Raw genomic sequence first — 22,171 nt, 5'->3', positions numbered from 1 at the left:
TGGCAAAAAAGGTCACAGTGCAGCTCCACCAGATTGAAAACAGCAAACCTCCTGTCCAAATATCTTTATGTGACCAAATATTAAAAAGTACGAGGAGTCAAAAGGTGGCCTTACACTCCTCCCTTGTTGTTGCAGGCTCAGCTAATTCTGATAACATACTTTCTAGCGAGGCATCATCACCCCCCGAAACTGGCAGCTACGGAAAAGGCAGCAGCAGCAGCAGCTCTGAACTCTTGACTGCGACTGCACTCATTTCTCCAGTCACCTCCTTCTGTGGAGTTGGAGAAGAATCTTAATCATAGGCTGCACCGAGATAGGGGGGGTTTAAAAATAGCCCCCTTTCAACACAGCCTTCTTGTGTCACCTACACTGTAGGGGTAAGGTGGGAACAGCCCTCAAGGACTCCTTGCCCCACTGCCTCTTCCCATATTCCTGCCAATCTTTTATATCGCCATGCTTCAGAAATCCTAAAAATGGAAGGCCCTCCCAGATCTTCTTGGAACAATAATTTACTTAAGCACTCAGACACAAATCCATCAATTTCTGATGTCCTGGTGTGTGATTCAGTGCTTCTGTAGCCAAAACAGCACCACCCATACCCCAAAATGAGGTTTCAGGAAGCTTGCGGTGGGGGGGGACGGGACGACGACAGACAAACAAAAGACATTGGGGGCAGAGGGAGAAACTAAGGAGGGGAAATTCAAAAATAGCCCGGTGAAGGCTGAGCATGCTCAGTAGCCACAGAATGTTGAGGGGTGTTTATTTTGGAGGGGATGGTGACAGAAAGTAGATGGGAACACACTGGAAGATTCTGGAAGAAGGGGTGACTGGCAGGCTAGAGTCTTGAATAGCAAACCACAGTATTTGTTGCAGATCCCATGTCGCTGCATGACCTGGTCACACCTGGAGGCTATGCCTCCCAAAGCCCATGCAATGTGCATGTGTGAGAGAGGACCCTGGCCCAACCAAGGACACCTCCGTGCATGGAGGAACTATGCACCCACTGTGAAGGAATAGGACTTTCAGCCATTTTGTGTTGACTGTGGCCATTGGCCACGCTGATGATAGCTGATGGGTGTTGGAGTCCAACAGCATCTAGTGGCTCACAGGTTCCCCATCCCTTCACTAATACAAGAAGTCAATTCCTCTCTAGTTCTCCAGTGAAGTTAGAAGCCGTTAAGAGATAAAGCACTTTCCCTCACGTTTGTGCTGGGGTCTGGAGAATGTAAGAGCTGGAGTCTCTTCCAAGCAAACTGAGAGGCTTCTGCAGCTTCTTACCATGTCAAATTCACCGAGAGCTCAGGGAACAGGGTCTGGGTGCTCCTAGGTGCCATGTTCACCAGAGGACCTAAGGCAGAGGCCTGTCCATTTACTTCAAAAAAGTAGAAATCAGTGGGATGTGCTCAAAGCTAGCCTTTTGAGATGGCTGTGTGCACCTTGGCAGCTTCAAATACAGTGAGGCTGCTGTGTTTCAAGTCACATTTTTACATTGCTATGCACACCAAGGAGAAGGCAGGGGTGTCATCACTTGATGCACATTGCCTGATCTGTTTCCTGTGCCTGTGACTTCCCCTGCCTGAATGTCTATTCATGGTAGCTGTCATCGGCACATGTGCAATCACTGTTTCAAGTGTACACACCTCAGCTTAGGTTTTCAAATCGGATGGAAGCTCCAATCGAACAGCAGCGTTTCTCGAGAAACTACAGGATACAGGTGGATTGTGGCCAATGCCAAGCGCACTCGGTTTCAAACACCAACAGTGGGTGTGCACTGGATCAAGATTCAACTGCAATGTGTACACAGCCCAACGTTCCAACTTGAAGGGAGGTTTATTTTGATCAGAACGTCAAGCAGATTGCAAAATCAGCAAGTGAGGAACAGAGAGCTCCTCAGCTCCATGCTAGCTGCTCAGAGGATAATCGCCCAAAGGTGCAAATCACCTCCAAAGGATGTAAATGGCAACATTCACACTGATTTTAATTTTGGACGGAATCCAAAAATGCAGCACCTGCTGGGGCGCCCAAAAGACTCTTCAATAAAAATGCTATCATCCACCCTACTAGGCTTTGCTTTGAAATCCTTCCTGCTGCCTTCTGTTCCCTGTTACTGTTGTGTAAACAGTGTTGGGCAAGAAACCGGATTAACTTTGCAGTATCCTCGGTGGGAGGTCCACCAATTCTCCTGATTCTGTGAGAACGTTCTGAAAAAGATCACGATGTTGTACTGCCATAGCAGTGAGAAGCCATCTTTTTAAAAAAATGTGATGGTAAACAAGACATTAATTTCTGTGTTCTGCAACAACTTAGTAGAAGATAATTGAAAGGAGATGATGATGAAAAAGATGGAGGCGGGGCATCAGATTAGCAATAGTTTAGGCAAGTAAAAATAAGTAGCAGAATATCCATAAGCAATTCATAACCAACACATACAAAATCAGTTCCTTATGCAAATAACATTGTCCCCAGTAATATCTATGAAAATCGAAAGGAGCTCTTGGATCAGGCCTGTGGTCCAACTAGCCAAGCATGCTGTTCTCTTAAGGGCCAACCAGATGTCTATGGGAAACCCACAAACAGGAGCTGAGCGAAACCTTAGTCTCCCCACTTGTGATCTCCCAAAAACTGATTCAGAGGGATATTTCCTGCAACAGTGGAGGAAGAACATAGCCTGTAGCCATTGACAGCCTCCATGGATTTGTCTAATCCTTGCTTAAAGTCGTCCAAGCCGATGGCCATCACCACCTTTGGGGGCAGCGAATCTAACTACGCATTGTGTGAGGAAGCACTTTGCTTCATCCGTCCTGAATCCTCCAATATTCACAAAGATGAATATCGCTTTGTAGCTCATCACATCAGCACATTACAAATATGCTCTGATGATTTTCCATAAATAGGTGGCTATGTTGTCTAATTTCCTGTGCTCTCACTCTGCTAATTGGCTTCAAAAATGTCTTGTGTTCCAAAAAAGGGGAAATAGAGCATGCAAAGGATGGTGCTTTCTTTCTTTTTTTTATTTTGCAGGGTCTCCTACAACATGCCCACATTATGCAGCGCACAGTATTATCCATTGCTGCAATTCCCCCACCCCCCCTTTAGAAGATGGGTTTCAGTGAGAGGTGCTTATTCATTGCAGTCTCTGACTTCCTGTTGGACATTAACGCCAAGTCTTAGGGCTCCACCAGGAAACTGCCTCCTGCTTCCTCCAGCTCCATCTTGTCTACACTTGCTGGGGTTTCAGGAAGGAGCTTTTTCCCTGCCCTACCTGGAGATGCCAGGGACGGAACCTAGAACCTTCTGCATGCAAGGATCTACCACTGATCTGTAGTCCTCCGCCTAGATCCCCTCCTGGATCAAACCGCAGCTTCAGGTGTGGGAGATTTTCGTCAGCATTGGGTTTGTTGGAGACAGGGGGAGAAAAACATAAGATGAGACTGCTGGATTGGGCCAATGGCCCATCTAGTCCAGCATCCTGTCCTCAGAGCGCCCAGCTGTGAGGAAACCAGCAGCAGGATCCGAGTGCAAGAGCCCTCTCTCCTCCTGTGGTTTCCAAGAAGTGGCATTCAGAAGCATTGCTGCTTCCGACCGCGGAGAGAATTAATCCCCTTGGCCCAGCCCAGCCCAGTCCTGATTGGGCCACCCTGGGGCTGTTTCCAAAGCAAACCCAGAGAGACTAAATGCGCCCTGAATTGTGTATTCTACAGGCTCACATTAAGCCAAAGGGAAAACCGTAACTGCTTTATTTATAGCTTCTGTAATGTGAAGGCAGCTCAAGATTCAAACACCTACAGACCCAGCAGATGGAAATGGAATGCAAGCATCTAGTCAAGTTCAATGGGAGTAATGTTGCCGTGAGAGTAAAGGAAAGGGCCACAGTTCCGTGGGAGAGCAACTGCCTTGCATGCAGAAGGTCCCACGTTCAATTCCCAGCATCTCCAGGTGAGGGCCCTGCCTGAAACTCTGCCAAAGATTCGCTGCTACTAAGTTAGAGCTGGATGGACCAATGGTCTGAGCCAGTCAGCTAATGATAGCCAATGCCAGCAGGATGCTCGCAAACCGGCCACAGTTAAGAAGGCCAACTTCACTGTTTTTCTCCCAGGCTGCCAAAAAACATTTCAGTCTGGTGCTGAGCAGGGAGGAAAGAGAAAGTGTGGCTGGAGTGGGGGGGGGGAGAGAGAGAGAGAGAGAGGCAGTGCTAAGGGCAGGCTGGGAAAAGGCACAAAAGGAGAAACAGTGAGAGTGGTAAGACATCAAAGGGTTGCGTATTTTTCCTGCCTCCGGCACCCAGAGCCAAACTTTTGTTTGCAAGCCCAGCTTCTTCAGAGCCTCCTTTGTAGCCGACCCACTTTGAGCCTTGCCTTCCTGCTGCACCGCCGGCTCCGTTCTGCCAAAGCCACAAAGGTCATCCGAACGTTTGGCACCTTATGAAGCAAAGCCCTGTTTGGGAAATCCCAGCGTCTGAATAGAGAGTCCAGAGACTGAATATAGTGAGTCTACAGACAAAAGACTGAACAGCAGAGCTTTTCGTCCAGGGAGTCGGGGGCTGTCTTTGAACCACCCCCATCCCCACCTCCAGTGAAACTAAGAACTTGGAACTCTCCTTAGGTCAGCTACAACGTGTGATGTGCTTTCTCTTCCTCTGTGGCTGTTCAGGGTCTCTTGGATAAAGATGCCCTAAAGGGTCACCTGAGTCACCTGCCTGGCTGTGCCAGATCATCCCCTGCTGTCTGCACATTCTGGTTCTTCGGCTTTGAGAATAACGCTGGCTCAAACCCTGATAAATCTCGTCCGCTGTAAGCAGCTTTCCCCTGGTCCTTCAAATGAACAGTCGCTTTTGGCATAATTTCACCTCTTACAAGCTCAGTTATGAGGCTTTACTGTAAGTGGCACCTATCAGAAGAGCCTCTGTGGTTCTGGATGATTGGTACTCAGCCACCCAGTTTGTTATGAGAGGCATGGTAAGAGGAAATTTGCTGGATCAGAGAAGTGGTCTGCCCAATCCAGTTTCCCACAGTTCCCGACCAGATGCTTTCAGGAAGCCCATCAGAAGCGCATGAGTGCAATAGCCCTTTCCCTCAACTGCTCCCCGGAAACTGGTCTACAGTGATATACTGCCTAGGAACATGGAGGCGCCATATTGCCCTCTCTGCTAATAAGTGTTAGAACAACAGAACAGTAGATGACACTCTGGGCGGCTTTCAACAGAATATTAAAATACAATAATCTATTAAACATTAAAAGCTTCCCTAAAGAGGGCTACCTTCAGATGTAGCAATAATAATAATAATAATAATTAATAACAGAGTTGGAAGGGACCTCAAGGGTCATTTAGTTCAACCCCCTGCAATGCAGGAATTCTGCATTGGGCTCTCTGGGTGGGCTCAAACCAGCAGCTTTCTGGTAAACGGCAAAGACACACTGACCCATTGCACCACAGAGCAGAGCCTTGAGGAATTTGATTCTCTCTCCCCCCACCCCAAATTTCTCTCACTCCACTTCACAGCCATCTCGGCTAGTGGTCAATGCCACAATGAATCCCACCATTAGGTATGTGTGATTTGGAGAAGCTTCTCTCTGCTACGAATCCTGAATCTGCTACAAATCAGTTTCACTGGGTAACTTCCATGCTCTAATATTATGAGAAAATGAAAAAGTATTTCTATCTGCTTGTCCATATTTATGCGCGCACACACCCCTTCTCTCTACTGGAGCACTGTCTCCAAAACAGCACTGTCCATGCACAGGAGGGAAATATCAGCAGGCTTGGAGAAACCCCAACATTTTTCAGAAATAGAAAAATCGCTGGAATCGAAACACTTATAAGGAGGGCTACCCCAAAAGCAACACAGCAAGGGCTGCACACTCTCAAAGGGCTGAGCTTGCTGACAGTGGAGGGGTAGGAAAACTAGAGCGAAATGGAGGATTGTGGGAGAAGGCATGGCTTGTGGACTGGAAGAGTGAACAGGAGCACTCCATACCGCAACGTTTTGTTGCAGGTCCCACTGAAAATCAGCAGCCCTGAACACACACTCAGCAGGCAGTAAAACCCATTGAACTCAACAGGGCTTGCTGTATGTCTGAGTAGACATACACAGGGTTCTAATGGTGGTTTTCCCCTTAAACAAAGACACACACACAAAAACAACAACTCCAAAGTATTTGACCTTTCCTTGCAGAAGAGGTTGAGGTTTTTTTAATGCACCTTGGAGCATCTGAGCGTCACATCTGCACCATACATTTAAAGCACATTTAGACCACTTCCTCAAAGTGTTCTAGGAATGTTAGCTTAACCCCCCCCCAAAGAACTACAATTCCAAGCACCCTTAACAAACTACAGTTCCCGAGATTCTTTGGCACAAAGTCATGTGCTTTAACTGGATGGTGTGAATGTGAGCTTGGTTACCCTGTTCCTCACACCATTTTGAGCTCCAGAAAATTATTCTTGGGATGGGGGCAGCCAAACCTGAAGACCCCATGGAGCAAGGTTTCCGCTGCTGCTTATTAGTCATCCCTATAATTCTGTTCCCATTGCTCTTTCCTGTCCAGGCTTGTGTTCAAGGTTAGACAGACAAGTAGGTCAAAGCAGCCACATGGGTTTCTCAACAGAATGTGGTCTAAAAAGGACCTGTCCCTGGTCCTTTTTACTCACTGGTGGGTGTTTTTTTTTTGTTTAAAAAAGAAAGCATGTGAAACAAACCTTAACACCTCACCAAACTTACAAGATTAAGCACCCTGTAAATGTTCAAAAATGAACATGCACATAAAGTACCATCAGTTCTGTTTTATAAAAATGATGCTATCACATTAACTGCGTCATGTGAATAATTCCTGCTCGGAGGGTAAAATCACTGTGTTGACCTGCAGAGAATGGAAGGGGTGTGTGTGTGTGTGATCACCCTCCACTGATAAAACACACAAAAAATATGCCAATAATAGGCAAACAAGTCACAGCTTTTGGAAAGCCCATTCACAAGTGATAAAAGAAGTGTGTGTTGTGTTGAAGGGAAGCCCATTGTGCTCTCAGTAAGATGGGCTCCAAGACTAAGAGGACCCTGAGGAAAGTGCCCTCTTGTGAACCCCTGCACTGGCTAGAATGGGAGGAGACCGCTACAACAGCAGCGTTGCAATGCTCAACGGGAAGCTCAGAGCTATCGTTTAACTTTCCCAAAGTGCCTGGAGTGAAGCTACATCAGGACATTATGACTCATTAAAATGGCAGAGCTATGTTTCAATTCTCCTGTTTTTCTGAAAATGTGCGAATTAGGTAGGTTTACTTTCACAAGTGATCTTCATCAAATTTCTTCCCCTTAATCCCATGTGTGAAAATGTCCTTTATGTGCACTATTACACCAGTAATGCTTGTTTGCAAAAAAAGCCCCTAAGAGCATGTTATTATACCCCCTGAACCCTGATTTATAAGGCAATCCTATGCATGTTTACTCAGAAGTTAGTCTTGCTGTAGTCAATAAGGCGTTTTCCCAAGTAAGCTGGCACAGGACTGTAGGCTTAGCACAGCAGATGTCAGTGAGGTGGTGGCACTTATCTGACTACCCATCACTAGCATTACTGCAGCTTCCTGGGCCAGGGAGAGGGCAGTAGCAAGGATGGAGCAGTGCCATTGAACCAGCAGAAATATGGATTGGTTCTGCCAGTGCATTTGCACTGTGCCAACCTTGCCCCTTCTGCCCCTGGAAGGCAGCAGCAACGGGAGGTCAGGTAAGCCCTGCTGCCCGTTACTGACTTCGTGCCAGCCGCTGACACTCCAATGAAAACCCTCCCTGCCAAGCAGTATTTGAAATTAGCCAGGTGCATTTTGCACCTGGTTATTGGTCACTTGCAACCAAGTGAAGATGCCCAGGTGCCAAGATGGCACCCGACATCTCCACCATCTGACTGGCTGGCACACAGCAGCATTTTTTTGGTGCTGTGCTATGGCACAAGTTAGATTTTAGCTGGAGCTGACAATACACACAATTCATTTTCAGCCTTGTAATATTCTTTTTTAGAAGGGGCCTAAACATTCCGTTAGTGTGCCCGTAACCTATGTGTAAGGGTCATATGGCGAATAGCTTTTATATATTAGTTTCTAACACTGCTGCCATTATAGTTATGTCAGCTGGAGTTAAGTGGGACCTCGGGTTAAGAACTTAATTCGTTCTGGAGGTCTGTTCTTAACTTGAAACTGTTCTTAACCTGAGATACCACTTTAGCTAATGGGGCCTCCCGCTGCCGCTGCGCGATTTCTGTTCTTCAGCCTGAAGCAAAGTTCTTAACCCAAGGTACTACTTCCGGGTTAGTGGAGTCTGTAACCTGAAGCGTCTGTAATCCAAGGTACCAGTGTATAGCTATGTGCTCTTGACAACATGGTCTGAAGGTATATGATGCAGCCACCTTGCTGAAGCTAAGCAGGTCTTACTCTGGTCAGTCTTTGGACGGGAGACTTTTCAGGAGTCCTATGAACACTGCCTTGACCTCCACCATGCAGGGGAAGGCATTATATACAATAAACGCAAACTTTAAAGGTTGGTTCTTTCCCCACCCTGTCATCCCACATTTCAGTGTCCAGAGCATCCTGCACATGGATATTGTAGGAATCAGAAGCATCATGAAAAAGCTGTCTTCTTTGTCCATCTAACCCAGTGTTGTCTACTCTGACTGGCAGACTGACTAGGGTTTCAGGGTCTCTTTCCCATTGCTTGCCACCTGCTCTTTCTAACCCGAGATGCCAAAGATCGGTCCTGGGAACTGCATGCAAACCATCTGCTCTACCGCTGAGCTACGGACTAAAGGAAGCCCATCCCCTTGCCCAGACTTGACTGTCATACTGAACGCTCTTGTTCAGGAAACGCAGCAACAAGGCCTGATGTGGCATGAGATTAAAGCAAAAAGAATGTGAAAAGAAGTTTGAAAATGGTAAGGATGCTCCAGTTTGGAAGAGCTGGCAGCGGGCTCGTGATCTGTGAATGTGCCCTTCGTTAACTGGCGCTTTTGCTCTCTCCACCAGAGAGCTGTCAACAGAACTGCTCTTTTTACGGAGCTGGACCCAAGCCACAAGTTGGCACACAGCAGCAATCAGCTCAGAGTCACAGGAGAGATGGAAGTGAAGAGTGTCATTTCCGTAAAAGCAGCAAGAATTCCTGGGCTCAGTTCCATTTTCTATCCATCTATCTCTTTCACGTAGACTGATTCTGAAGGCCTGCTAAGAGATTGTGCATACAGGAATGAACTCAAATAACTGGTAGAATGCCCACTAGGGTTACAGTGTCAGAGTTTATGGCCCTGGCACCGTTGCTGTGCATTAATCTCAGAAGCCTGCAGAAGAAGAACTAGATGCTTAGTTCAAAACTATATATCAAGGGTGGGGAAGCTTTTCTGGCAGGAAGCCAGGTCCTTATCTCTCCACCGCTGGAAGCCCAAATCTGACAGGTGGTTGGGGCTTCTCTTCTGTCAAACACCTGACATCATAGCGACATCAGATTTGACAGCACTGTGAAGCCCTGGCTGTTGGGGCTCCTAAGAGCAGTGCAGAGCTCTCTGAAACAGCTTTTGCAAACAATCCCACACTGCTTTTTTGAATCACCAAAAGAGCAGTGCAAGGCTGTTTGCAAAAGGGCTTTCAAACAGCCCCTTATGAACTTTGGCTGGGCACGCCTGTTCCCAGCAGAGGAATAGGCAGAGATAGCCAAACTGAACAGGATTTAATACCTGCTCATCAGCTGATGAGTGGAGGTTAAATCCTGCTGATTTTGGCTGCATGCACCAGTTCCCGGCAGAGGAATAGGTGTGCGCAGCCACTGCAGAATCAAACCCACAGTTACATGAGTATCTGGTAACCTCTAGGTTAGATTACTGCAAACCATTATACATAGGGCTGCCTCTGAAGAAGATGGTTTCAAAACTTCAGCTGGTGTAGGATTCAGCAGCCAGGTTGCTCACTGGGACGAGATGGTTTGAGCATATTACACCAATCCTGGCCTGACTGCACTGGCTTCCACTTAAGTTTCCAAGTGCTGGTTTTGACCTATAAAGCCTTAAATGGCTCAGGACCTCAATACCTCAAGGACTGTCTCTCCCAGTGTGAACTGCCCCAGACCCTGCGATCATCTTCTGAGGCCCTTCTTTGTGTGCCTCCTCCTCAAGAGGTCCGGAGGGTTTCAACGCTAGAATGAGCCATTCTGCTTTGGCTTCCCTTTTGTGGAATGCTCTCCCCAGGGAGGCTCAACTGGATCTTCATTACATATCTTTAGGCACCAGGTCAAAATGCTTCTCTTCAACCAGGCGTTTCGCTGATTAACATTTCATGGCCTTTTAAGTGTAGTTGTGGGAGGTGGGTTGGTGGTCAGTTTTTATTCTTGCTTTTGCTTTGTTATGTATTCTTGTGTCCTCGTTTTTCTGTTGCGAACTGCCCTGTGATCTTCGGATGAAGGGCGGCATACAAATTTAATAAATAATAATAGTAATAATAAAGGATTGCAGTAACCTTTCCTTTTCGTAAAGGAGGGCTTTTGAGCCTGTCTGGTGCATTCGTCTGTATGACAGAAGTGGCATGCTGAACTATTCAGTGCAATGGCCAAATGCTAATTACGGAGTCTACTGTCTCCCGCCCCCATTTCCACACTGCTAATTAAACTCAGCTCTCTAGCTAGGAAAGGGAACCGCAGTCTCTCATAAAGCAGAAGGGTCACCAAATGAGTTGGCCGCCTGAAGCCTTTACGTTTGGCACAATCCAGTATCTACCAAAGACTACAGAAACATGGGATTTGTACATGATGGGATTTGTAGTCCAACAACATCTGGGGACCCACAGGTTGAGAACCGCTGAGCTAGGGTAACTCATAGCACAGCCAGTTTTGTATGGGCCTGTAGTTGGAGGGATGGCATAAGAGAATCAGACCGTTGGAAAGCCCCATGTTTGTCCTTCTGAGCTTGCAAATTCTTATGCTGTTAACCATACTTGATAGGGGATGACATTTTAACCATACTTAACCATACTTGATAGGGGATGGCTAACCTGCGGCCGCCCAGATGTTGTTGAACTGCCCATCAGCCCCAGCCAGCGTGGCACATTGCTCACGGTGATGGGAGTTCTGCAATATTTGTAAGGCCGCAGGTTCCTCATCCATGTTTTCAGAGCTCTTTCTGCAAAGAGTCTACAAGTGAGAAACAGCACAAACCTTACAAACGTTCAGCTACTTACTGCAACCCATATTCAATTGGGTTTTGGTGACAATGATGTAAAAGGTCGAAGGGGGGGGGGGAGAGAGGAGATGGTGAAGATCTGATCTCCCGTCTCTTTAAAAAGGGGAGCACCATCGTGATGAGGGAAGTGGTGCTGAGAGAGGGGAGATCTGCTGTTCTTTCCCACATCGTTTCCCCAACTAAAGCAATTTCACCAAAGATGCTATTTTGCCTTGTAAGGGAAAACTCACATGTACAGAAATATGGCTACACTTACATAGGAAGCTACCTATGTTATGTTTCATGTTATTTATATTCCACCTTTTCCCCTCTTACAGGATCTTAGGAGACTCCCAGCATGAATCGAAACAAATGCAGCTAAAAACATACAATCAATATATATATATTTTTTTAAAGTAGCCCTATTTAAAAACAGCCTTAGATACACTTGACACTGTTTGGAAGCACACACAAAAGACAACATGTACAGCACCCACCCTTAGAAGACAGCCAGTTAGTGTCTGTACAAAAAAAAAAGTCTTTGCCTGCTGGTGAAAGCAAAGCAGAGAGAGGGCCTGTCTAGTTTTCCATGGAAGCAAATTCCTAATCTAGGAGCAGCCACTGAGAAGACCCTGTCTTGTGTCCTTACCAACCTGCCTGTGAAGGTGGCAAGACTGAGACAAAGGCCTCCCCAGAAGTTCTCAAAGCTCAGGCAGGCTCATACAGGGAGATAAGGTTCTTTGGGTAGCCTAGACCCAAGCCGTAGAGGGCTTAGTAGATCAAAGCCAGCACATTGAAATGAACAGTGGAACTGTTGTAACAAGGAGCTTCTGTTCTCCCTATAACCAGCTCTGGTCAGCAATCTGGCAGCAGCATCTTGGACCCGCTGAAGTTCCCCAGCACTTCCTAAAGGCCGTTCAGAATACATGACAGTTATCCAAACAGGGTGTAACTAAGCTGTGCATTGCTATGGCCAGATCAGACATCTTCAGAAAGGGGTACAGCTGACCCCCCCCCCCAAACACCTGGGTATCTAACCTTAGGGTTGAATCCAGGAACACACCCAAGCAGCGAACCGGAGTTTTCAGGGAGAGCCTGTCTGACTTTTTGACTCACCAGGAACACCTCTGTGTTGTCTCGATCAAGCTTCAGTTTGTTCACCCTCATCCAACCTCACACCAAAGTCTGACCATGGGCTCATCTCCCTCCATACTGGCAGCAGCAGCTGGCAGTGGCTGTCTGGGGCTTCAGATGGGGGACATTTCCATCCCTACCTGAAGATGCCGGGAATTGAACCTGGGACCTTCGGCCTGCAAAACTGATGCTCTGCCACTGAGCCATGGCCCTTTTCCCTGCACTGAATGGCAGGGCAGCTAGACATAAGGGGAGGGCCACATGACAGCCTGAAGAAACCCCCTCTTCCTACACAACTATTAGAGGTGCAGGAGCCCTTTCCTCCCTTGCTGCCCTACTCTACAGCAATGTGGGTCAGAGAAATATGTGATTTCAGAATGTTAATTCCTGCAACACCCTATATGGATATAAGCAAAGCCCATTTCAGAGTTGCAATTATCTTTTTCGGGAACCACAGGGTTGCCTTCAGTGCTAGACCCACTGAAATCAGTGGGTGTGGTTAACTTAGGTCCATTAATTTCAATGGGTCTACTCTTGAGTAAAATGTAGCTAGATGCAATATTTTAAATACACCACACAAACACATGTTCTATGTATTCTATGAATCTGTAAATAGGTGGGGTGGTAGATAAGGTGATGGTTTAAAGCCAGAAGAAGCACATCATTCAAACATACCAAATCAGAAATGTTAGGCACATCGGATACAGGGTCAGACTCACTGGTCCATCTAGCTCAGTACTGCCTACACCAGGCATAGGCAAACTCAGTCCTCCAGATGTTTTGAGACTACAATTCCCATCATCCCTGACCACTGGTCCTGTTAGCTAGGGATGATGGGAGTTGTAGTCCCAAAACATATGGAGGGCCGAGTTTGCCTATGCCTGGCCTACACTGACTGTCAGCAGCTCTCCAGGGTTTCAGGCAAGATACTTTCCCAGCCCCACTTGGAGATATTGGGGGCTGAACCTGAGACCTTCCATGTGCAAAGTAGATGCTCAACCACAGAGCCACAGCTCTGTTCTGAAAACCCACATCATGCTTCACTAAGACTGTCGGTGAGGGAGGGGACAACATGCAGTGAGAGGAGGGGAGGAGAGACACATGGAAATAATAGAACTCTAGAATTGGAAGAGACCCCTGAGAAATCTGGATATAATATATATATATATATATATATAAAGTCATACCTTGGAAGTCAAGCGGAATCCATTCCAGAAGTCCATTCGACTTCCAAAATGTTTGGAAACCAAGGCGCAGCTTCCGATTGGCTGCAGGAAGCTCTGACCCCATCAGATGTTTGGGTTCCAAAGAACGTTCGCAAACCGGAACAATCACTTCCGGGTTTGCGGCAATCGGGAGTCAAAACATCCAAGTTCTAGGGCATTTGACAACCAAGATACGACTGTAATTGGAATCTCTGGATAACAGAAAGCAAAAAAGTAAAAATACACCCTGACTCATACCCGTGGGACCATTTAGCACACTGCGGCCAACTCCTGCAAAGCATTTCTACTCAGCACTTTGGTATTCTTTAAGCAAAGCTGGTTCCCATCCTTAATAATTAAGCCAGAAATCTAGAGCAACATGTTTTGCACTTGGGCATATCCATATTTCTTTTCTTTTTTTTTAAATGCATGATGTTAAATGCTCCTCCATGGAACTCCCCAGCCTCCCTAGTTCAACAAATGGCTTACATGTGTGTCGCCCGAGTTCCTCAGAGTGAAACAGTTGCCAATTTGTTCCCCAGCATTTCCCTTTAACTGCCATGCCAAACCACCAAAGCACTTGGTATTACCACAAACTGATGAAATGCCATCTGCTAATGCAGACTGTCTTAGGAAGAGAACTAATTTGAGACTTATTCCAAGGTGGTCAGATCCCTGCCCCAAGAAGCTTACAATCTGGAAAATGCCACGAGGGAGAGCAAGCAGTCATAGTTCAGCGGGAGAGCCCTAGGTCCAGCACTTCTAAGTAGGAAGGGGGTGGAAAGCCCACTTGGCGTTTGAGAAAGTCGCTGCCAGTCAATGTCAAAGGTAATGAGTTAGATGACTCAATGGTCTGACAGCTCCATATAAGGCAGCTTCCTATGTTCTTATGCAAAGCATTGAAAGGGAAAGGGAATGAACAGGGCGAGTGTATAGGATTACTGCCATTACATGCCATTACTTTATTACAGTAGAGTATGGGGGCAAGGGGGCATATCTCATTTTTACTGAAATATTGCAGTCTTCCAACTAGCGATTCATGCCATGCTGCTGTTTCTGTGCCATTTGTAAAGGCTTTCTCCTTTTTTGCTGTGATCCCAACCAATTAGGGATCACACAGTGAACATGATGGCACCACGGTGTCGCAGAGCCAATCAGGTCCGGCTATAGGGCAATGTCAATGAAAGCAAACAGTGCCAATCCTTTGCCCTTACTTTGAAAGTATGTTTAAGTGGGAAGGAAGGTCCCCTTTAGAATGGCAGACAGGCTCTCTTGACAACAAGCATTTTTATGCCACTCTTCAGGCAAAAAGACTCCCAGGGGGACTTGCAAAGTCACACAGCCTTCGTCCTCAAGCTTAGAATCTAAAGGACGTAACACAAAAGGAAGCAGGGATGGAGAAGGAGAAGGAAAAAGGCAGGCACAAGTTCTGAAAGTTACCGTTCTCGTAACAACTGGGAAACAATTTACGGTAGATAGCCTGATGGAATGGCTGCTGCTAGGGAACATTTTTTGGGTGCAGAGTCAAAGGCAGCAGATGGTCTCTTTGCAGAGCCAACGAAATAGCCCTGCTTCTCTCTGCTCTGCAGCCTGATAGAATGGATGCTACCACTAGGCTGAGGTAGAGCCCAAGGCAGTAGATGGTCTCTCAGCAGAGCCAATGGAATAATAGTCCTGCCTTCCTTCTCTCCCCCTGCTCTGCAGTCTGATAGAACGGATGCCACGAGGGGAACATCCACTGCCTTGCTGTGTTGCATGGACACATTCCATCCCACCACTCCATTTTGGGATTCCTTTGCCTCCCCCTGAAAAAAAAAGAGATTGTCCTTTGATGGGGCATCAACATGCTCTTGAAACTCCACTTTTAGTTTGGACCGGCATTGCTAAAAGTGAGAGCTGAAAATTATGAATGTATTTGAAGAGTATCATTCGAATGCAGAAAACTATCAAGTCAGATAGCTGGTCCATCTCACCCAGCACATTCTACACTGACTGGCAGCTGCTCTCCAGGGAATCTGAGACAGGGACCTTTCTCAGCCTTAGCTGGACATGCCAGGGACTAAACCTGGGACCTTTCAACACAACGTGTGTGCTCTGCATGGAGCTAAGGTGGCTTTTTGCTTTTCACGTTTGCAAATGAATGTTACATTGATGGAAGCATAACAATAATAATTTCTGCTGTGCGATAAACAGTGGGGAAAGGCTTGAGTCATAATTTGAGTTCTAGATAATCTCTCAAGAGGTTTTATAACCATTTCCCTCCACGCTGCTCATCCATGTTTTGCATCACACACATTAATAAGAGGAGTCTAAAGCACAGTTTGGGAGCTCTGCTTAAGCAACTGCTAAAGAAAAAGTCTTCTGAAATGAGGTGGGGGTTTCCTGCATCACAGCCTAAAATCCCCATGGGGGGGGGGAGAGAGTTTCCTTAAACAAAACTGTGGGAAGAGACTTCTTACCAGGGAGTAAGCCCCATTGAACTCAATTATACAGAATTGCACTGTAAATGTTGATCCCCCGTTAGCTATTGAAAATCATTCTCTACTCCATACAGGAAAGGTTGCAACAAAGGGAGGAGAGAGGGGTTTTTTTGTGCTTAATAACTTTTTTCCAACAATGGTAAAAGAACAGGAGAGAGTAGGTCATGTTATTGGAGCGAGGTGAGAATGTGCCAAGTGAATGGGGATATTTGACATCTATGGATCTTTTAAGGTATGTGTGGAATTCAATGAAGTGCAATTCATAGCAGAACCATGGAAATTCATGGGCATAGCTCTGTTAGGTCCATTAATTGCAGTGGGTCTACTTTGAGTAACACCTAACTGAATCCCACCCTGTGTAATTAAGGCTGCAATTCTATGCTCACTTGAGAGTCAGCTCATTGGCACAGGACATGCTTTGCAAAGCCCTAGGCACAATCCACAGCATCTCCAATTAAAAAAATGATATCAGATAACAGGCCTGGGAAAGACTTCTCTGCCAGGTGATCTGGAGAACTCCTGCCAGTCAAAATTGACAACCGTGGCTCCCCCAACCTGGTGCCCTCCATACGTTTTGGACTACAGCTCCCATCGTTCCTGATCACTGGCTACACTGGTCGCCATCCTGGCATCCAGAGATCTCCAAGTGGTCACAATGGACCCGTGCCAGTTGAAAAACGCGCCTGGCACCTGGCTAATTTCTAACTGGGGTCGGACATTCATCTATCTAGCTCAGCATGATCTATTCTACAGTGACTGGCAGCAGCTCTCTGGGGTTTCAGACAAGAGACAGTCACAGCCCCAGGAACTGAACCTGAGACCTCCTGCATGCAAATCAGATGCTCTACCACTCAGCTATGGCCCTTCCCCAGAGGAGGAATTATGAATCCAGCTAGTTTTACTAGGATATTGCCTGACACTGTCTTGAACTCTCACCCCACTCCATCTCCTCTCTCTCTCTCTCTCTCTCTCTCGGGCTGTAAAGCCTGTCTGCTTGCGTTTAAATCTCTTTTTATCAACAGTGGATGGATACCTGCCAAGGGGCTTCTCTCCCTCCCTGCACATAGCCATGCTCAGGCACACAGCCTCCTCCTCGATTAAAAAACAATGAAATACTACAGGCACTTCTGCAGCCCCACCAGTCCTATAAAACCCGGGAGGGTTGTTTTTTATTATTATTATGATTTTGTCACCGCGCCAAGAATCTAGATTTATGGACATGCTTCCACCCCCAGTCTTCCTTCAAGAGCTTTAAGCTTTGGGCTTCAAACAATGGATGTTCCTTCTCTTCCTGAACCCCCCTCTCCTGAACTGCCCCAAGGATCCCTAGATCAAGGAAGGAAGCAGCTAGAGGGGAGCCCCAACTGTCTGACTTTAGCCCTCCGGCCAGTCTGAGGCACAGCAGTTGAGAAAGCAAGAGTCTGCATTGAGTCCGGCATAAATGCCTAGCTTGGTGTTGTGTTCAGACAGGAACTTCAACCATTTTCAGGTCTCTTTGGGTCACCCCCCCTCCCTTATAACACTTCTAGGAATGTCATTCTGGGGCTGTCCAAGGAGAGATTTGAAGCTTTCTGCGAGTGAATTCAGGCAGCGGTGCCATCAGGCTAGGCATTGCAGGCAGCATAAAAAGCTGCCCCCCCAAGCAGCCCCCCTCCCAAAAAAACCCCCAACACAGTAGGGTTGCCTTACTACCTTTTGAAGTAAGCAGAGTAATTAATACACCTTACCATCTAAAGAAAGAGCCCCCCCCCCCGCGCAAGAACATTAAGTGCAGAGTTTAACACTCCTTCCAAGTATAAGATGTTCCCTTTCTAACAAATGCATCCAAGCATCTTGCATGCCCCCGACACCCGTTTCGGAGATGCTGCACCCCCGAACGGCAACGCAACCCACCTACCCCAGCCCACAGGGGAATCAACTTGAAAGAGCCACCTACCGTTCGTCCACCACCGCATTGCTTCAAGTGTGTGGGCTGATCGCCTTGCCTTCGGCTTATTCCCCCAGCGGCACCTGGTTCTGCTCTCCCGTAGAGGATGGAGGAAGAGAGGAGCTCAGAAGTGGAGCATCCCAGCTTGCTGGTTCCTCCTGAGCCATCCAAAGAGAAACATGTCAGGAAGGGGGAGGGAGCAGGCTGCAGCCACAGACTCTTTGCAAAGGTGAGCTTGAAAGTGGGGGGAAAGAAGAAAACCTCTGTGAGTTTCTCACAGACTAGTTTCTGGTTTAGTTTGTTTGTTTGGCTGGGCACAAAACAGCAAGAAAAACCAAAAGGATGCATATGAAAATTAAGTCCATCCACACCATATATCTAAAGCACATTTTGACGCACATTTAAAGCACCTCTCCCCAAAAAGAATCCCGGGAACTGTAGTTTAATAAAGGGTGCTAGGAATCGCAGCTTTGTGAGGGGGGAGAACTACAGTTCTTAGGTTTCTTTGAGTGAAGTCATGTGCATTAAATGTACGCTAAGTGGGTTTTAAATGTATGGGGACCTCTGGCTTACCTTATATGAGCAAAGGTTCCTCTTATATCTCTGCCTGTGTAACAACACACAACCTCCTGATGGAGTGGGGGGTGTTGCTGACTGTTTTTTCGGGGGGGGGGGGGAGAAGTTCGCCCCTCCCTGGTTGGGCATTCCCGTTTCATCTTTTTTGCGGGGTGTGTGTGTGTGTGTGTGGAATGGTAGAGGGCTTGATCCACGGAGATTTACTGGGAGCAGTGGTTTTGTATCCAAGTGGTCTCTCTCTCTCTCGCACACACACACACATGCACACATATACACGTCAGTTCCACGGCGCCCACGTGCAAATTAAGGGGAAAGGGCCGCAAGTCAGCGGCCGGACATCTGCTGCGCATGCAGAAGCTCCTGGGTTCGATCCCCGGCATCTGCATGTAGGGTCAGAGGGGGTGGGGAGGCTTCCCCCTGAAACCCAGGAGAGCCCTCGTGGAGGATATTGAGCTGGGTAGCGCAATGGTTTGACTCCGCAAAAGCCAGTTTCCTACGAAGTTCTCTCTCTCTCTGGGGCTTATATGGTCATATTATGAACATTATTACTCCTTTTATAATGGGATAGCGGGCAAAGCACAAAGCGGGTCGCTCCCCAGCAGGAGGAGTTTCCCCAGCCTGGAGGATCTGTTGCCGGGAAGAGGCAAAGACACCCCCTCCCACCTCCCCACGAAAACAGCCCCCCTTCCTCTGTCGCCAAGCCTTGCCGCGTCTTCGCTCCGCCAAACCGCGTCCCACATCAAAGCCCCAGCCCGCTCCTCTCCCTCTCTCTCCACGAGGTGCCAGAGGAAGTTCGAGCCCAGGAACCGAGGGCGGACGCACGAAGCGCCCGGCGCGGACTCTTCCCTTGCTCCCCCCGTTACCTTGCGCCACGCCGCCGGGCTCCCCACAGTCTCGGCAGCTGCTCCCGGCTTCTTCCCACCCCCGCAAAAGCGCCTTCGCGGCGGCCCAAGCGCAGTGGATGCCTCCTCCTCCTCCTCCTCCTTGGCCCCCCTCCTCCTGCCTTCGCGCAGTTAGGGCAAAATGGAGCAGCCACGTGGGGAGGGGGGAGAGAGAGAGAGAGGCAGAGGCGGCGCAGAGACCCAGCCAGATCCGCTGGATCCCAGCCCACCTGCCTCCTCTCTGCCCTCTCCGGAAGAGGATCCCTCTGCGTCGTTCTGCTAGATCCCGCTTCTGTTGCGCCCAAGTCCCTTATTTGTTCTTTGGCTCCTTCTGCAGTCTTTCTCTCGTGCGCTTTTACGCACACGCTCTGTCTCCAGAGTCTCTCTCTCTCTCTCTCTCGTATCGGGTTACTCTGCTCGAAACTCAGGACTAATTGTCGTGCTCGCCATCGCGCTTGGAAGAGATTTGCTCCCGCTCTTTTCTTGCCTTGCGTTCAATCGCAGAGCGAGACGCTCTCCTTCCCCAAGGCTGAAACTGGAAAAGGTAGGTCGCTCCCTCGCTCGCTCCCTGCCAGCCCAGTTCCCGCTTCAAACTTGGTAGAGGGAAAGAGTTCGTGGCCCAAGAGGGGAGGGGTTACGGAGAAGGCGAAGAAGAAACAGGGGGCGGGGGCGGAGAATCAACCGAGCTGCGCCCCCCCCCCCGCGCGCACACACGTGTCGGAGCAGCTGAATTCAGAGTGGGATTGAATAGAAGGTGCGTCAACTCCTTGCCTAGGGAAATGATTCTGAAATATTCTCTGTGGGTAGGTGGGTGCCCTCAATTGCCCTTACGAAAAGGGCAAGGAACTGGGGAAAGTGTTGCTGTCAGGGGTGCCAATTTGAATAAAATACTCTCCGCCCCACACAATCAATCACATGATGCGGTGTACGCACACTATTTGAATGACAAGGCCCATCAACTTTAGAGGGGCAGCCCCCTCAAATATTTTATTTGGGGGGGCAAAGACCCCCTCGGCCCCTAGAACCGTTGGCTCCTATGGTAGCTGTGATGTGAGGTGTGTAATCTTTAAGGCTGATGCACACCATGAGTAAAGAACAACCCTGCTGCATCAGACCAGTGGCCCATGGAGGCCAGCATCCTGTTCTCACAGTGGCCAACCAGATGCCTATGGGAAGCAGGACTGGAAAGCAAGAGCATTCTCCCCTCCTGCGGGGTCCAGCAACTGGTATTCAGAAGACTCTGACTTTGGACACTGGGCATCGCCATCATGGCTAGTAGCCATTGATTTAAGACACATATCTTCCACACACAAAAACACTCCTCATTTGTTATGGTTGCTGGGAATTGTAGCTCTGTGAGATTAACTACAACTCCCAAGATTCCTTGTGGGAAGCCATGCACTTTAAATGCATGGTGTTCTGCATGCTACCAAAGTTACAGATTCTGGTGAAAAACTAAATGGGGTTGTAGCCAACTAAGTTCAATCAGAGTAATCCCATTGCAATTAATAGTTCTCATTTAGTAATGTCCATTAATTTCAATGGGGATGCTCTTGAGTATGACTAAGGCTGGATACTCAAAAGCCTGTAGCCAAATAATTGGCTGGCTAATTCAAACCAGTGGTTCGCTACAGACCTAGTCCTGTTCAGAGCAACAGTGAAACTTAGTCATAGCTGACTCAAGTCCCATGAATTTCACTGGGTCTACTCTATGCATGACAATCGGTTGTACCCAACATTAGAAACGCTCAGAGTAGACCCATAAACATGACTTAGGTCCATTGATTTCAGTGGGTCTGCTTTGGGTAGCTCTTAGAGTCGAATATAGCCCTAAGTCTGGATCCAACCCAAACACATGAAACTCATATACGCCAGGCATCAGAGCTTGGCTCCAGATTAAAAGAAGACATCAACAGGCTTAACTGGTGACAGCAGCATTGAGGATCTCTGATCAGTGCTAGATGGCTGACATTTTAATTTCCCATCACGTAGCGTGGACATTTGTGGGAGATTAAAATGCACTGGTCATTTTAAAGCTTTAAGGGGGACCCAATGCAGATGTCAGGAAAAAGGCCCTATCAGGTTGCTGATACCCTAAAAAATGCATTCTGGTCCTGGGCCTGCCACACAGACATCTCCCATCCTACTGCTGATGAACCTTTGGTGCTCCACATGTTGTTGGCCAATAGTTTCTTTTGTCCCTGACCATTGGCCATCCTGGCTAGGTCTGATGGGAATTAGAGTCCAACATCATCTGTTGGGCCCCAGGTTCCCCAGCCCTTTCCTAGGCACTTGTTTACCTGTCTCTTTCTCTTGCACTTTGATTTCTGTTTCTTAGTTCCTTTCCTATTCCCTCCCCTTTCTTCAGTACCTTGCCTTTAGGCTTCCTGTCTCTAAGGTTCCTTTCTTCTCTAGGTGCCAGTCTGCCTACAATGCTGCCACCCCTCCAAGCTGAATAAGGTTTTCAATCCCAGCCAAACTGGCCAGCACCCCTTCCCTCACAGAAACTGGATGGCAGATATTCCACTTTGTTCTATGGGACCTTGGAATGTTTGTGAACATTCAGTGCTGTAACAGCAGCCTCAGTCACTCAGGGCCAGATGCTTCATCATCACATGCACACAACATATGCTTCAAGTAATAAGAGCAACCTCAAAGGTCCAAGGAACATAGAATATTCCAGTAGTTTTCAAACTTCTTAACAACAACAACAACGGAGACCTACCAGCAGCAAAGTTGTGTCAGTGGGATTCATATGTACTACCTGATCTAAAATTCACATCTACACTGAGC

At 47.7% G+C, this 22,171-nt stretch overlaps 1 protein-coding gene across 2 annotated transcripts in view; it reads right to left on the bottom strand.

Annotated features, from left to right (window-relative positions):
- TMEM200B (transmembrane protein 200B) overlaps nt 1-19,479 on the bottom strand; it is a 35,118-nt gene extending 15,639 nt beyond the window's left edge. For both annotated transcript variants that reach the window (XM_079986161.1, XM_079986160.1), the window contains exons 1-2: nt 19,361-19,479; nt 17,931-18,155 (exon numbers count right to left, since the gene is read on the bottom strand). The gene's annotated coding sequence lies outside the window, so the exon portion shown is untranslated. The remainder of the gene's footprint in view (nt 1-17,930; nt 18,156-19,360) is intronic.
- Nucleotides 19,480-22,171: the final 2,692 nt, after the last annotated feature.

Source organism: Podarcis cretensis (assembly GCF_951804945.1).
Source record: "Podarcis cretensis genome assembly, chromosome: 8".
Lineage (NCBI taxonomy): Eukaryota > Metazoa > Chordata > Lepidosauria > Squamata > Lacertidae > Podarcis > Podarcis cretensis.
This window is presented reverse-complemented; position numbering and strand designations above follow the sequence as displayed.